The following is a 17,213-nucleotide window of genomic DNA, read 5'->3' on the forward strand; positions in this document are numbered from 1 at the left end:
CACATCAGGCTGTTCTTCTTCTTCTTCCTTTTCTTCTTTGTGAAACTGCTCAAACTTTCTCAGGTTCTATAGAGATTGCAAGTTAAAAGCCTTTGTCAAGTCCAGCCACATGTTCTCAAGTAGATTAAGATTTGGACTCTCTAACTTGGCTACTCCAGCACGTTGATATTGTTGTTTTGAAGTCATTCCTGTGTAACTTTAACTTTGTGCTTGGGTTTGTTGTTCTGTGGGGAAACAAATCTTCTCCACTGTGGAGGTTTCTTGCAGACTGCATCAGGTTTCCCCCCAGGATTTCCTTGTATTCTGCTGCATTCTATTTCCATTTAACCCTCGCAAGCCTTCCAGAGCATACTGCAGAGAAGCATCCTCACAGTATGATGCTGCCCCCATCATGTTTTCATGGTGGGGATAGTGCGTTTTTGATTAAGTGCAATGTTTGGCTTAAGCCAAACATGGAGTTCAGTCTGGTGGTGGTCAAAAAGCCCAATTTTGGTCACATCAGACCATAGAACCTTCTTGCATCTGACTTTGGAGTTTCCTCAGTGCCTTCTTGCAACCTCTAGCTGAGATGTTATGTGTCTGTTTTTTTAACAGTGACTTACTCTTTGCCACTCATCCATAAAGTTGCAGCTGATGAAGCAGATGGTTGGTGTCTCTGCAATCTCTCTAATCTCAGCCACTATAGCTTGTAACTTCTTCAGAGTTCAAATCCAAAATGGAATCTGTACACAGAGTAATACTTGTATTACCAGTGTAAAATCATCACGCCAGAATATAAAATTGTGAATCAGCTTATCTAGAAATGCAGCACACCTGTGAATTTCCCTTTGGGATTAATAAAGTATCTATCTATCTATCTATCTATCTATCTATCTATCTATCTATCTATCTATCTATCTATCTATCTATCTATCTATCTATCTATCTATCTATCTATCTATCTATCTATCACTTGTATACATGTCTCTGTGTGTTACATATCATAGACGGAGCTGCATCTCTGCTAACTGAACACACATTTTTCACATCTATGATTGTCTTTATTAGTATTTCTTTAATGACTGCATAAACATCTTCAGCTATGGTGTATTTAAGTGGGTCACACCTAGAAGATCTTTACAAAAACACTCCCATATCTCTTATATGTATTTCTTTTCTGGTTCGTCCTGCTTCCACCTCAAAACCGGTCCCGCCCACACGCAGCCGACACAGCGTTTCTCGATTCCTATTTGTCCTCTTCCAAACCCCTCCCCATGCTGACTGCGGCTCCTCTTCAAAACTGGTCCCGCCCACACACAGCCGACATGGCATTTCTCGCTAAGCTTCTGAAGTACACTTACAAAATAAAGCAAACTCTGCATGCAGCGAAAATTTACTTCTCCAGCTAGATTCCATGCTCAGAACCATCAAACCCTTCGCTAAATCATACAAACACATGCATGAAATCACTCAGTCCAATCCAACAGCATCTGTACGAATGCCTTTCGAGGAAAACCCAAGGCAGGATTTACGATGATACAATGCCCCAACATGTTACACCAATGTTGCAGCGATTTTCGTCGGAGAAGATGGCGAACCGCCTGCCGAAAGAGACATTTGCATCTGTCCCATAGGCAACTCCTGTAAACAGATTTCCATGCTCAATATGAATTGCTATCCTATGGTTTACCCACTTTTATTCCCTTACGGAGACATTGGCTGGCACAAACATTTACATGTTCCCGATAAAAGAACCGCGAAGTGAATAAGGCTTACTTAATGCCAATTTTACACGTACAGATTAGCAATGAGGAATAAATTTTGTATTTTGCACTCCAGTGGCAAACTATTCCAACAGTACGTCGTAGATGCATATGTTAAAACAGAAGGCGCGCGTCTCAACTATCTCAGATTAGATCAACAAGTTTTGCGTGTGGAACAATACAAAGGATAGTCAGACACACTGCAAGCAAACACTGAAAATAACAACGTACGTGTAGGCAAAATGATCATATTACTGTCCACATTTCCAGGATGTCCAAGAAACATGCAACAAAACTAGCAGGATGCCATGGCCATAGTACGTAAATTCGGACAGCCTCATTTATTTATCACTTTCACATGTAATCCTGCTTGTCTGGAAATTCTACATGCACTATCGAATACCCAAAGACCGGAGCACAGACCTGGGGCCTCATGTATAACGCCGTGCGTAGAACTCGCACTATAACATGGCGTAAGCACAAAAGCCGAAACGCACAGAAAAATCCAGATGCAGGAATCTGTGCGTACTCCAACTTCCACGTTCTTCCGCTACATAAATCCCGATCAGCGTGAAAACTAACGCTCGTGCATGCACATTATGTGACGCCCCAAATCCTCCCAGAATTACGCCTATTTGAATATGCAAATCAATATAAATCACCCTTAAGCGCAGCCTTCTGTGAAAAGACAATGGGAAAAGCACGGGGGAAAATATAAGAATTTCAGCGAATACCAAGTGGAGGCAAATGAAAAACATACTATTTGTTCAAATAAACCGTGGTATAATCAACAAAAGGAAGTTGATCGAGTGACATAGCGTGTTGGAGAAACTTGAAAGCTCACATTTACAAATCGCACAGTGCCGGAAATAAAAAAGAAGTCACATATCAAAGTTGCCGTGAAAAGCCGAGTTGTAAGCCCACTGTCTGAGTGTCATATGAAAGCTTATTAGGATACAGAGAAAAAAGGCACACAGTGAGGAAAAAGCACGAAATGTCAACTTCAATCTCGACATTTCCACTTTAATCACGTAGTTTATTTTGTCATTAAAGTAGAACATCATAAACTTCATCTTAAAATCGTTTAATTAACCAGTTTCTCAAATCACATCGTAATTAAAGTAGCATGTTAAATGCTTTGTTTTGTATTTGATCTTCTATGTGCTCTATGTGTGTGAATCACTACTTGCTTTTTAAACCGGCTCTCTTCCTCCAACTGGACACAGAATCAATTACATTTGTGATATTACAGTTCTCTGAAAAACTAAAATACTGAGATGTATACGTGATATCATTTTCATGATGATAGGAGTTAAAGCACGTTATTAAACATGTGTTTCACTTGATGAAATAATTTATTGCAGCAGTACAATCAGGCGGCTCTAGGCTTGTGGTGGCACTGGGCAGAGGAAGAATTGATGGCTCCTTCGCCCGCCAGTAAGGTAGCTTATGCACAGTAGATGGCTACGTCCGTTGCGGACACTGCATAGCCGCCTCGTTCTCATGACACAAGCATTTAACTTTTGCAGAAATTTGTCGCTGTGTTTTTAGCTGTGTTGTTATTTTCTCTTTCTGTTTTATATTCAATATATATTGGCGTAGCCATCACTGCAGTCAGTGCTTTTCTTTCCCCAAGTAACCGATCGCCATACAATCAGCTCTGTAATAGGCGTTAAGCCATCTGTAAGCTTAGCGCCGATTCTTCAAAACGTTTAAAGAACATTGAAATATCTTCGTAGTACATGTTTAATTATTCTATCCTTAACGACACTCCCAGTGAAGAATATAGATTATTTAAATGAAGTTAAAGTTTTATCTGTATAATTTAATAAACATATTTTGCTGAATTTCACCTTATAAATGATATCGTTTCTGTTTCTGAACCGCGAGGTCCGTACAGGAAAGGCTTTAAAACATTTTGCAGTGGCTGAGACAGCGTGTCCTTGAAGCTGTATACCGATAATTCCCTTTCCGATCAGCTGCTGCTGTGATTCACACTCAGATACAGTGATATAAATACTCTGAGTGGTGCAGTGAGAGAAATATTGAAAAAGATGATCCGCTGTGGCAACTCCAAACAAGAGGAGCTGAAAGAAGAAGAAGAAGAAGAAGTGAGAGTAACAACGCTAAAGCAGTTATGGTATTTGGAATACTATGGCTGTTCCCTCTACCATTATATTGTTACAAGTTAATTACAATCAGATGCATTACACTAATAAACAATATGCGGTTAGTTTCGGTGTATTTATAAAGCCGCGTCAGGAAAATAAGGTGTAACCACACAGGAACCGTAGCACTGCTTTGACGCTGGGTGCCGCCAGTCTGCAAAACCGAGCGGAGAACTTGCGTACGACAAGGTATGAGGTACCGTGGAAAAGTGCGTGGCTTTACACCAAGTGTAGGTTTTATACATCACGATTTGAACGTGGAAAGGTTCTTACGCAACGTTTCTGTGCGTACGCACCGTTTATACATGAGGCCCCTGATATTGTAGTACGAGTCTTTTGGATTAAGCTGCAGGAATTACTTAGAGACATACTACAACAACATCTTTAGAGGTTGTTATTGATCGAATTTCAGAAGCGCGGCCTTCCTCATACCCACATGCTGTTTACTCTTCACAATAATTCTAACAACCAGTCTTCAGCCACGGTCAGTTGTATGTGGCTTTTTCTAGGATTAGATCTTTCGACTCATTATCTGTCGTCACCACCAAAACACCTATGCACAGCTGTGTCTTTAAAGAAGTATTTATTTCTTCTTGATTTCTGAATTCCTTTCTTACCGTTTTCCGTTCCTATTCTTACACCACCGTATGCTACGGCTGGCTTCGGCTAGTTTCATAATAAATACTTGCAAAGATTTGAAGCTGTGCATCATCAGTGGACTTATCAAGTTGTGAGATTACATCCTGAGCTAAAATTTCTATCCTTCTTGTTACTGTGGGATTCAGCAGAGTGATTTGTTTAATTTTCTCTCTGATATTTTCTGATTTTTTTTTAACTTTGATTATGCACAGTGAACACTCTATTGCTTATTGCTTGTGAGACATTGAATTTAAAAAGACTTTCAAAGATATTTGATATGCTGAGTTGGTCGATCTTTGTTGTTCTGAATTCTGCATCTCGTTGCTACATATATTCAAAGTTAACTTTTTTCATTGTTCTTTTTCATTTTTCCATTATGACAAGATCTAACAATTCATTGAATATTAGACACATTAATTTAGAACTATATATGTGAAGTAGGCATTGTTTTTAGTTCAGTCATTTAGCAAAGGATAGTTTTCATTGTCAAATTTTATTTTTCTTTGAGATTGCATTAACTAAACTGTAAGAGCAAATCTTAGAAAGTTAAAGCTTTGAGTTAAACTCATATTAGTGTTTGATTAATTTGAATGGAATATACATTTATTTCATAGTCATAGACAATGGTATAGTCTCTTCCCCCTATAAGTTAGTATGAGATAGAACTTTCTTGCTATAACTAAGATTCAGTGTGTTAAGTGTGTCAGTTGTTGTTTAGAACAGATCCCAGTACACAGGGACTTAAAAGACCCAGTTTCAGCTTAGAAATGGGATAGGCGTACAGTTCTCTGACCATTTTGAGATGGTTCAGAAACGTATGAAATGATTTAACTGAATAAACAATCTTAAAGAAATAAAATAAGATTTAAGCTTTGAATAGAACTTTTCTTAACTAGAACTTTCTTTTTTTGCTATTTCAATTTTCTCTTTTTTGTGTGAACTGTTTTACTTTGAATTTTAACTAAAACTTTTAAAAATGAAGATATCTTGTCTGTGGAATCATTTCAGTGTGTCAGCCTTTTCTTAAATCCATTTTTTATGCTAGAGCTGCTGAACTTTGATAATTTTGGGAAAACACAGCTACATAAACCTTATAAAGCTGGGTTGGTTGACCGCTATGAATATGAAACATAACAAGTTTTCTAGAATATTGATTATCTTACAGTGATTGTGACATCATGTAAAGTGCAACAGAGTTTCTCACAAAGCTGAGATTATGAATATTTTCTCAGTGCTAAAGGTCAGAACTGTATGTATTTGGTCCAGATAAAAACACTTCTTGGTCTGCATTTAAGACTTTGGTCTTGTGAATCCCAGCTAAAGTCTATAAGAGTAACGGGTGTATATATCATTAATGGAGAATGGCTACTGTAAATACAAATTATGCCTGTTGCAAGCAAAATGTTTATATCATTCAGTGAGTTTAGATTCTGCTGCTGCCACCCTGATCTTCCATGTGACTCTGCATGCTCTGGTCTGCCTCATGCTCTGCCTCCCTGCACATTCCGCTCATTTAGAGTCAGAAGTAACACCACATGTGGCCACCTTCCTCAACATCATCAGCTCCAAGCTAGGATCTTTATGTATTTCTGCCACAGATGAAAGATGCCAGACCACTAAGGCAAAAGTTAGAGAGCAGGACATAAAATAAAGTCAAAGTAACAAGACAAAAGGTCAGAACCGAGGAGATTTTTTATTTCAGTTTGCCAGAGCTGAAACAAAACAAAAGAGACACCATTAAAATGTTTAGAAGTATCCACAATCTTGGACAGTTTTCCATCTAGCAATGTTGACTTAAATGCTGGGACTTCTAGGTAACACCCCCTATCAATATACCACTGCATCTTAGTAAGCAACTTCACAAAATGGCAGTGAAAATGACAAAACCTGTATAGTGTTTTGTGATAAACTCAAAATAAAGGGTAACATAAATACGTTTAATCAAAAATCTAATTATTGAAGAATAAATCTAAGTGATAAAAATATAGTAAAAGAACCATCCAAACACTAAATTATGACATGTGGACACTTGCTTGCTGCCACACACCAAGGGAAATGGATTTTAGCAGCAGAGGAGTGCTTGCAGGTAAGTGAACTCTGTCCATGCCTCACTTATAATTCAGCACAATAGAATTATTTTTTCACATGCTTTTGATCATGGAGAAAAAAAAAAACTTAAAAAATGCAGATAAGATGAAAATACTGTATATATACTATGGTATGAATTTTGCTGGACATGAAATACCCAATGTTTTGGAAATTGTTCTATAGCATTTGCTATGATTTTAATTTCATGTAAATCGTTTCACTTAGCACTAGTTAATAGTTTTAGGTATTTTGAGTGATGGAAAAGTCTCTTAATAGATAAACGTATTCTTGTTACAGTGTACTACCCTGGTTAAAATTTCTGCCATGTATCTTTGTAATTCTGAGTTCAAATACTGGCCTGGCACTGTCTGTGTGGAGTTTGCACATTCTTCCCACATCCATTTTGTGTTTTTCTGGCTTCTACAGACCCCTCCACGTCCCAAAGATATGCATGTTTGGTTGACCACCGACTCTAATTTGGTTCAGGTGTGAATGAATGTTCTCTAGTGATGTTTTTATTCTGTCCAGGATTGTTATCTATTGCTAGGACAGACTCCAACCCTGGTGACCCTATAATAGAATAAGAAGGTGGAAAATAGATTCCAATCAATTCAGTTTAATGCTATTAATCACATTTTCACTAATGAGCTTTATGTCTGAATTCATTGCTGTATGTAAGCAGTTATAAATGTGAATATTTAAAACCTCATTGTTGTGAATTTCATGCAAAAAATGTATAGGTGTTGCAAACAAAGTAATAATGTAAGCATCATTTAGGATTAGTAAACTAATTACAGAAAAATACATTTTATATCTTAACTTGATATTTTTTAAATTACTCAATATGCAAAAATATTTTGCAATTGCAGTTTGTTATTTTGCAACAGAACAATATTTAATAAATCCAGTAATTGCTATGGACACCATGATACAATATCGCCACAATTCTAAGGTCAAAATACAATAGTTTTGCAATTTTTTACGCTTTCAAAACTTGAAGATTGCCATTAGGTTCTGTAATATTTCGTAATGTATTTTTTCCTTTGTATTTGACTAAAATTAAAATTGAAATCATATTCCTTAGCAAAATGTATTAATCTATTGCCCATGGGATTTCTCCAGTAAAGAAGACAGAGGTTTTAAGGTAAGGTGATTACACAATAATCATGGCACTGGAGAAAGAAGACATTTTGCATGATGATAAACAAGTAACACAAGTAAGAATTTTATTGTATTCTGTATATGTAACAATAATGACCCTGTGAACTTATAGAACATATAATTTGTGAGATACAAGGCTTCAAGAGATTACAGACAGCTGTATGATTAGTTACGTGCATGTGCTGATTACTCGATTGACTTGCATGTGTGTCAGTGGATCATCCTCCAGGCTCTTCTGAGGTATGTGCTTCCACTGTGGGTCGAGAGGGTGTGCTGGCACTAACCTTATCCTCTGTTTTTCTCTTCACAGTGCCGAGAAGATGTCTGGTTTGGTTAAATGACTCTGGCCCTTCAGTTCCCCTTGCCACATATCCTTCAGTTCCCAGAAGGAGGCATCACTCATTATGAGAATGTATCGCTGGATGGACCTCCATCCCACCATGACTCCCAAAGGCTTTACCTGCTGAGAAAGGTTTCTTAGGCCAGGACCCTGGTTTTTGTTTGTTTAGCCTCATTGAGGTCACATTTTTTTTGGACAATTAATATAATTAAATGGGAAGGACTGGGATAGCACCCTAACATTTTGAGTTTGTGGATCTGCAGTTTCTTCCAACAACCACACAATATTATCATAAGCCACAAATTGATAATTATGTTAAAAAAATAATTCAAAGCAATGAAACACACTTACCTTAAACCATTACTTTACCATTGCAACACTCAATTTTTATTATATGCTTCATACTACAAATCATTTTCAACAACTTTTCCTGTTAGTTTTTACTGAAATTGGCTTTTGTTGCCTTTCTGCAGTACTCTTATATAGTATTAATAGTTATTATTAATTTTCCTTAAACTACCTTTTTCACAAGTAAATTGTTGTTTTCTTAAATAATTTTCTATATATTGATATGCAGATCCATCATATTAGAAAAAATGATTAAACAAAACCATATTAAAGAGATCTTAATTTTTTTAAGAAAGATGTTGAAAGAATAAAGGAACAGAAACAACCAGTTTTATTTATTCTTTGAAATTCTAAATTCTTGTGAATATATCCAATAATAAATTCAATAAGTTAGCGGTACTGATCCTTTGTATGTCAAAAGGGGGATTTCAGCTCTGATCTTAATAATAATAATGAGTTCTAGGGTTGACCCTTGATAGTTAACGTAGAACTTGAACCAGACTGTGTTATGAAGCATTATTATATACTGTATATGGGGCTGTCATTGTGGATATAGAAATAATACACAAAGTTCTTATTCTTTCATATTTTGCATCTTGTAATCTTATGAACCATACTGTAATGACACAAAATTATTCCCGTTTTGACAGGCAGCATAATTCAGGTTAAAGTTGATTGCAGCTTTATCTCATGGATTGATATTTAATCATATGTGTCCCCTGACTTTTTAAAAATATTTAGATAGTAAAGTTTAATGACAAATTACCTATAAATTCTAAGTAATTCCTTTAATTGCATAAATGGTATCTCAACAGGAAGAATCCACCGCATTAATCAATTGTGCATTTAGCTGTTTGTTTTCAAAGATGTGATTATCATTAACACTTCCAGGCTACCCAGCACATTATAAATTCACAGGTCAGGTTAAATATCGCATGGCAATTAATGGCTGTATAGGTAACAGTAGAGAAACAGTTTGGAATAAATGACATAGATATATTTCAGTAAAACAACTTAACTGATCATATGACTTACAATTGCAGAGGCAGCTTCTGATGGAAGAATGAGATATCCATATTAAATAATGAAGTTGGTTATATGTACATTAGAAAAAGACGTCTGCTCTAAAGTGCCCAGTATATGCAAGTGTGGCAGTGTGCATGAGTGTGCTTTGTGATAGACTGCGACCCACTTTGGGTTGTTTCCTGACTTGTACCACAAACCTTTATTGAAATAAGTTGTTTAGAAAAAAATCCTAGGAACTGAAGGTTCAATTGAAAAAAGAGTAAACAACACAAAATAAATGTTTTCAAATACAATCCTTCCTCGTAAAAAGCTAGACTTAATAAGATTTTTATACGGTTAACAGACTGATTATACTTGTTATTTAAGCAAATTGAATTTGTTCTGTAAGCAAGCTAATTGCATTTGCCATACACATGCAAATAAAAACTCTGCACACATGACAATAATAACAACACTATAAACCAATAAATCTATACATCTTTGTTGAACAGAATCAGACATTTTAATTTTACAAAAAGCAACCTCAGAAAAGAATTTAGGGTTTCATTTTAACACATTTTCATCATTTAAGCAATGTGCAGAAGTATTTAAAAATGCACATAAAACGTTAGGTCATATCATAAACCAAGAGATATTATGCTCAGACTATATGATGCACTAGTGTGACTGGATATGAAGTACTGTGTGCAGTTTCGGTCACCAGGATACAAGAAAGACACAGCAGCAAGTGAAGCCGTGCAGAGGAACGCAATCAAGTTTATCCCGTGATGGAAGGACATGTCCTACTGAGACAGACTCATAAAATGAAACTTGTTTAGTCTCAAGCAGAGGAGACTGCATGGGGACCTAATCCATGTCTTCAAAATTCTCAAAGGCATCGATAAAGCAGATCAAGCAGAATTCTTTCAACTAAACTGTGAATCCTGTATGTGAGGACACCAGTGGCAGTTAAGGGCAGATGCATTTAGTAGGACTAAAGCCAGGAATTCACTTCTTTACACAGAGAATTATGGGAATTTACAACAAACTACTAAGACTTGTAAATGTGGCAGAAACTTTGACACCTTTTGAGAAATATCTGGATGGGATATTGGGGCAACTTAGCCATTAGAAAGTCAAGTAAGCTTGATGGGCTGATTGGCCTCCTCTAGTTTATCAAATAGTGTTCCTATGAGGGTGGATGGGATGTCCAAAATGTACTTCTTGCATCTGTCAATCCTGTCTTGTCTAACAAGTATTTTAATAACTTAATAAATGGGGTTTATATTAGATGCAATCATTGACTGATATTTTATTTCATTTTCCTATGCTGCAAACCTTGGCAAGAGATGCACTATTATAAGGCTTGGCTCCTTCTTTGATTTACGATGAAACATCAAAGTGTTTTCATTTCCATTTACATAGCAGGAAAGGTAAGAGTTTATTGCCACAAGAGATAGGAGTATTTGCCAGATAACTCACCTTGATAAAGGCTGATAAATGTATAATTTATACTGTAGTTTAGAACAAGCTGCACTAAAATCGTTATTAGTCCCACAGCTCATGATGCCCACAGCACTGATTAATGCCAACTTGAGATTTAACTTCAGCTTTTTGCCTCATGTCAAGAACAAGGCTATTATTTGACCTTATAAAGTGATTGCAACACCCAGGATGATCTATCACCAGCTCTTGGTACCAATAATTCAAATGATTATCTGAGGAAAAAGCATATCCTTCTGAACTGACCATTTTTTTCAAAAAGTTAATTTAATTTAACATAGTTTATTCCATCCGACTATTTTTTCAACCATCTTTATTTGCTTGAGGAGCCAATGACTAACACTGCAGTATTTGGCCAAAGCCCTGAATCAGCCTTACGTGGTAAAAAAAGTCCATAATATTGTGTGCTCACCCACACAGTCACATTCACTTACATTTTGCCTATTTACAGTGGGCAGTTACAGAAATATGCATACTGTATATGGTGTTTGACAAATCAGAGAATCTGAAGAAGACCTTTATGCATACAAGGACGTGGCCCAGGGATCAAGCCAGAGTCCTCAGAGCTGTGCAGCCTCAACACTGTGCTGCCTCCAAGCACCTCCACTGTGTTGCCCTAAATTTGACAAGACAATAATAACCCTATAAACTTAATAAAATAATCATATAAATCCAGTTTTTAGCTGATTCACAACTAAGAATTCCATTATATTTGTCATATAAAGCAAAAAAAGTTTAAACTGAAATAAAAACATTAGTCATATAATGAATACACGGTTTATTATGTATCTGAATGATTTTTTTGTGGCCTTTTTTGCTTCCTCTTTCTTTCCTGTTATATAGCCTGTCTCCATTCCTTTCTTTAAAAGCACACTCGTGTTATAAAAATCAAATTTTGCTAGTGACCTAATCGCCATTTCCTTGCTAGATACTGCACAAGTAACACCTGAGAGGGTGAAAGCAGACGTTTGGCTGCAAAGTGGCTGAGAGGCAGCAGGCTGCTGAGAGAGTGGAGGATGAAGTCTGGAATTGAGCACAATTACAGTAATGATGGAAGCTGCATGATCAGAAATGGATTATATGATCAGACACTTAGGAGATCCTGGGGTTTTTCGCTTTTATGGTGAAAAATCATTAGTTTGGAAAGTATGATATTGTAAACAATAGGGGGCGCTCTCAAGTTGTCACAAACCCAGAATACTGCCAAGGAGGCCACAATTCCAACAAAAGGGATCTATTAATAGATAATGATGGAGACTGTTGAACAATGAGTACCAAATAAGAAGGGAAAACACAAATGACTGCAGCCACTCTATACAGGCCTTAGCAATCCATGGGGTGACTTGTTGATACTGATACAGCATGGTTTAATGCTGTATCAGATTCACTAAATACATATTTTATCTTTCATCTATCTATCTGTTTTACATGTCTTTGCCAACCACTGTTCTCCTGCCAGGGGTTTGCTTCTGCTAATGACCTACTGTAGATTATCATCTGGGGTCATGGGTGGCACTATGCTTGCTCCATGGACAGAAGGCTAGGACTTCTTCTAGAAGTTCCTGATGACTTTACACTCATTATCCATCAGTTAATCAGTTAAAGAGCCATGCTTTCTTTTTAGGTTCGGCATTCCTGTCCTGAGCTGTAATGTCTACCTTATAATGCCTTGTTAGAAAATAAATGTTAGATGACAAAGCCACAGCTCCTTTCCTTCTATGATTGCGGCCCTCCTTGTAGCTCTTTCTAGGCAACCCCATACTTTTAAAACACATTAGCAGCATCAGCACTATTGCATTGGCATGATGACTTGTATTTCTATTGCCTATGCGTGCATTATCAGAGTTTTACATGGTCCTGTCTCTGTATCACTTCACGTTGCTGCCAATTGCAGCTCTGACTAGATACCCTACTTCAACTACAGTATGTTGACTTCCTATGACTGCACGAACTCAAGGGATTTCAAATTTGCTTTTTTAAATTCAGGACCATCACTGGCATATTATACTCTTGAATAGTTACATTTAGAGTCTTTGCATTTTATTTTATTTTTTAACTTGAGAATCTTTAATTATTTTTCTTAGCCAGTTAACAGTGTCAAGTTAATAACCAAGGGTCAATCATTTGACCAGATAACAGGGCTCCATTTGTGCATGTGTGTATTCATTATGAGGATATGGCAAAGCACTAAGAAGATCAAATCTGATCCTGTTCACAGAATGTTTGATGTGGCTGAGTTACGTGCAGCTATCGCAGAAGAACTTCAGGAGATACCAGTACAGATGTGCCATGCTGCCTGTGACAGCGTTGCTCTTCATCTTCAGGCGTGTATCAATCTGGATGGTGCATTAGTTGACCACGCCATGGAGAACAGGGGATGAACATGAAATGTTCATGTTCCATTATGTTACATGATAATAACGTTAGTAGTTTCCTGACAATTATGCCTTTTCAATCATATACATAAATATGGGCCACCCTGTACTATAAAAATCCAAATATCAGAAGGGGTGCAAAAGAGACCTTGATCCTGCCTGCTCCGGTCTGAATTTTAGTGTGTCCTCCATACTCCACATCTTTATCAGAGCAATTATGTGGAGCTCCATTCAGGAGTCCTACTCTGAGTCTGTTTCAGGTTGACCTAACAACCACAAATTATTTCTTTAACAACCAGGTTGTTAAAACCTAAACACATTGCTTGAGTGTCCTTCTCTTTTTGAGCAGCAGTCTCAACTCTTCCAAACAAGTCTTCTTGATATTTTGCTTTGCTCACTCACTTTTTGGTTTGTCTGAATGTTCAGATTTTCTGTCATTTATAAAGTCATGTTAGTAGCCTATCATTCTATATGCAGATTTTAGTTTGTCATTTAGATTTTTGGGTATCCCCTCATTTTAAGAGGTAGAAGCTGCAGGACTCAAATCTGGGAAGATCAGCCACCAATAGGTAAAGCTATAGATACCCATCTAAGGCTTCAAGTTTAAGTGTATTGTTTTCTTTTATTTTAGAATTCTGCATCAACGGATTGTTGGATCCTTAGTTTTTTGAACTTTATTTTCTTATTTAATTAAGATTTATTAGGTAATATTTGGGTGGCACGGTTGCGCTGCTACCTCGCAGTTAGGAGACTTGGGGCCTCAACAGAATGCCGTGCGTAGAATTCACACTATAACATGACGTAAGCACAAAAGCCAAAATGTGCTTACGCACAGAAAAATCCAGATGCAGAAATCTGTGCGTTCGCCAACTTCCACGTTCTTCCGCTACATAAGTCCCACTCAGCGTGGAAATTAACGCACGTGCATGCGCCTTCTGCCCCTCTCCAACTCCTCCCAGATTTACGCCTCTTTGAATATGCAAATCAATATTAAATAGCCCCTTACCTTCAGTGCTTCAGAAAGACAATGGCGAAAGCATGGGAAAAAACAAAAAAAAACCAAAAAACTTCAGCGAATATGAAATGGAGGTCCTGCTAGCTGAAATAGAGGACAGGAAAAATGTTTTATTTGGTAACTTAGGAAGTGGCATTAGCAACAAATGGAAATTGATGGAGTGGCATAGCGTGGCAGACGCAGTCAAGAGTGCTGGAGCAGAAAATCGTACTGTGACCAAATTAAAAAAGAAGTGGCCTGAATGTTAGTTCCACTGGAGGAGGTACTGAACTCCCAGAGCTCATGCCATTTGAGCAGCGAGTTGCAGCAAGTATTGGCGACACACTCATTGCCAGCATTTTACCAGCGGGGGAGGGAGATTCTGACATCACCGCAGGTGATTGCCATGATCCACATTTGTGTAAATAATTTGCATGAGTAATAAGACAAACAACCAGGTATTAATTACTGTTTATTTACTTCTAGACAATAGTACAAAAGCTGAACCCAATGCTGAGGACATGGTTCCGGGCGATGATGGTGCTGCTTCTGTGCCGACCACATCTTCGGGCGCAGGCTGCTCACACATCCCTTCTTCAGAAACTGGTGGGCAATCATCTGGCCGAAATCAGTCTGTATTTAGCATTTTCCCACATTCAGTTTTTTTTGGGGGGCTGTTGGTAAACAAAAAAATGTCTTTTAAGCCTATGTTAACACTGTCTCTAAAATTGATTTTTTTCTGATTTTTGGATCATATATGATTGTTTTTGTATTACTTTTCAAATGAATTTTGCAAGCGCTCCAAATCTAACTTGACTGTATACAGTTATCTAACCGTAAATGTACCCCAGATGCACAAAAACTTAACAAATTTTTCAGCAGATGCAAACTATTAGACAAATGATATTTGATGTAGTACTTCACATTGTTTCAGTGCAGGACTTATACACATTTGTCAGGAAAACAAACAGAAAATGAAAAATCATAGCTGTTGCCTTGAGCAGTTATCACTGCCACAACTGAATGTAAAAACCTGTGCACATAAAGGAATCAGGACTGATAGAAGTGAGATGTCAAAGTTTTGGATGCAAAACAGTGTAATATATATATATATATATATATATATTGTAATAAAGACAAAGAAGTCGTGCAAGGTTTGGGGTTTTAGCTCTGTATACTGCAACAAAAAATAGGTCAGTTGTTTCATACAAAACGCAAAAGACACTGAAGGGAGAGAGGACGGACATTTTATGGAGGCGGACCGGACATTGATGTGAGGAATGCTGGGATAGCTGTGATGGATTCTGGGAGCATGACGTCATCAAGGGTCAACAGAGAGATAGAATAGACCCGGAAGTGTGTGCTTCCTATAGCCGTCTGGGCGTTGTTTACGGCTATGATGTCTCGGTCTTTCGAAGGGAGGAAAGGAAGACAGGTTAGTACACTGCCGTTGACACCCTGTGGACGTTTTCCAAAGCAAACCGGGTCAATCCGCTGTTCCCCAAACACTCGTGCATGACATATATATATATATATATATATATATATATATATATATATATATATATATATATATATATATATATATATATATATATATATATAATAATGAAAATAAAGACAAACGATCATAAAGGTTTGGGGTTTCCAGCCCCGTATACTGTAGAAAAGTAATTTGCAATAATTATATGTCAAAACAGTACACAATTGCACCATACAGATGACAGTCAAAATGGCGGAGTGGGGAATATTTATGAAGAGGGACCGGAGGTAGAGAGAGAGGTATGCTGGGAAGGAGCCGAGATGGATGTTGGGATGGCTGACGTCATCAGGAGTTGACAGAGGAAAGGCGGAAGTGGCGATGCGTGGTTAGTGAGTCAGGCAGAGTCATGGGGGCGGTGCGTCTTTCTTTCTGCAGGAAATAAATTGAGAAAGGTTAGTGCCCCGCCATTCCCTTCTGGCATACGACTTTACGATACCGTTTAGGTCCATACGAGGCCCCCTACTCAAACGTGCGTGTCACGACCCCCCCCCTCAGCCCAGACCCATCAGGTCGGGCGGACCGAACCGAGAGGTCGTGAACCCAGGAGAGGGCATCGGCATTGGCCTGAAGGTTGCCCCGATGATAAGTGACGGTAAACTTGTAGGGCTGCAAGTCCAAAAACCACAAAGGTTAGTCCCCCGCCATTCCCTTCTGGCATGCGACTTTACGATACCGTTTAGGTCCGTACGCGGCCCCCTACTCGCACGTGCATGACTATATATATATATATATATATATATATATATATATATATATATATATATATATATATATATATATATATATATATATATATATATATATATATACTGTATATTCACAGTTCAGTTCAGTTCAGACTTTTTCTTGACATTTACGTTGAGAACACAGAGAAATCCCGGGAATACGTCAAAGAACTCTTAATGTCTCAAAGCATGTTCTGCTCTTTCCTCAGATGGGAAATAGAAATAACAGGTAAATGACACAAGGACACAAGACACACCTAGTGAGGTCCATGACAGAAACAGCCAGATTAACCTCTTCTAGTTATGTGTCTCAAGGATGAAGAGTAAAAAAGGAAATCCAGAAAGAGAGGAGTCAGTTCGCTTCCTGCAAAGGTACTAGTGCCTGCCACAAGATGGAAATCGGCAAGAAGCTGGAGAACAGAGCAGGACCAGAAGATGACAATGTTAATTAAAAACTAAGCAGGGGTCATAACCAGAAAGACAAACCAATCCTGTCTCAGGACCAAAAACCTCAAGAAACTAGCCACAATTATTTAAAATATGAATCTACTGAATTGCCTAGTAATAACTTTGCTTACAGTA

Source organism: Polypterus senegalus, chromosome 7, assembly GCF_016835505.1.
Source record: "Polypterus senegalus isolate Bchr_013 chromosome 7, ASM1683550v1, whole genome shotgun sequence".
Classification (NCBI taxonomy): domain Eukaryota; kingdom Metazoa; phylum Chordata; class Cladistia; order Polypteriformes; family Polypteridae; genus Polypterus; species Polypterus senegalus.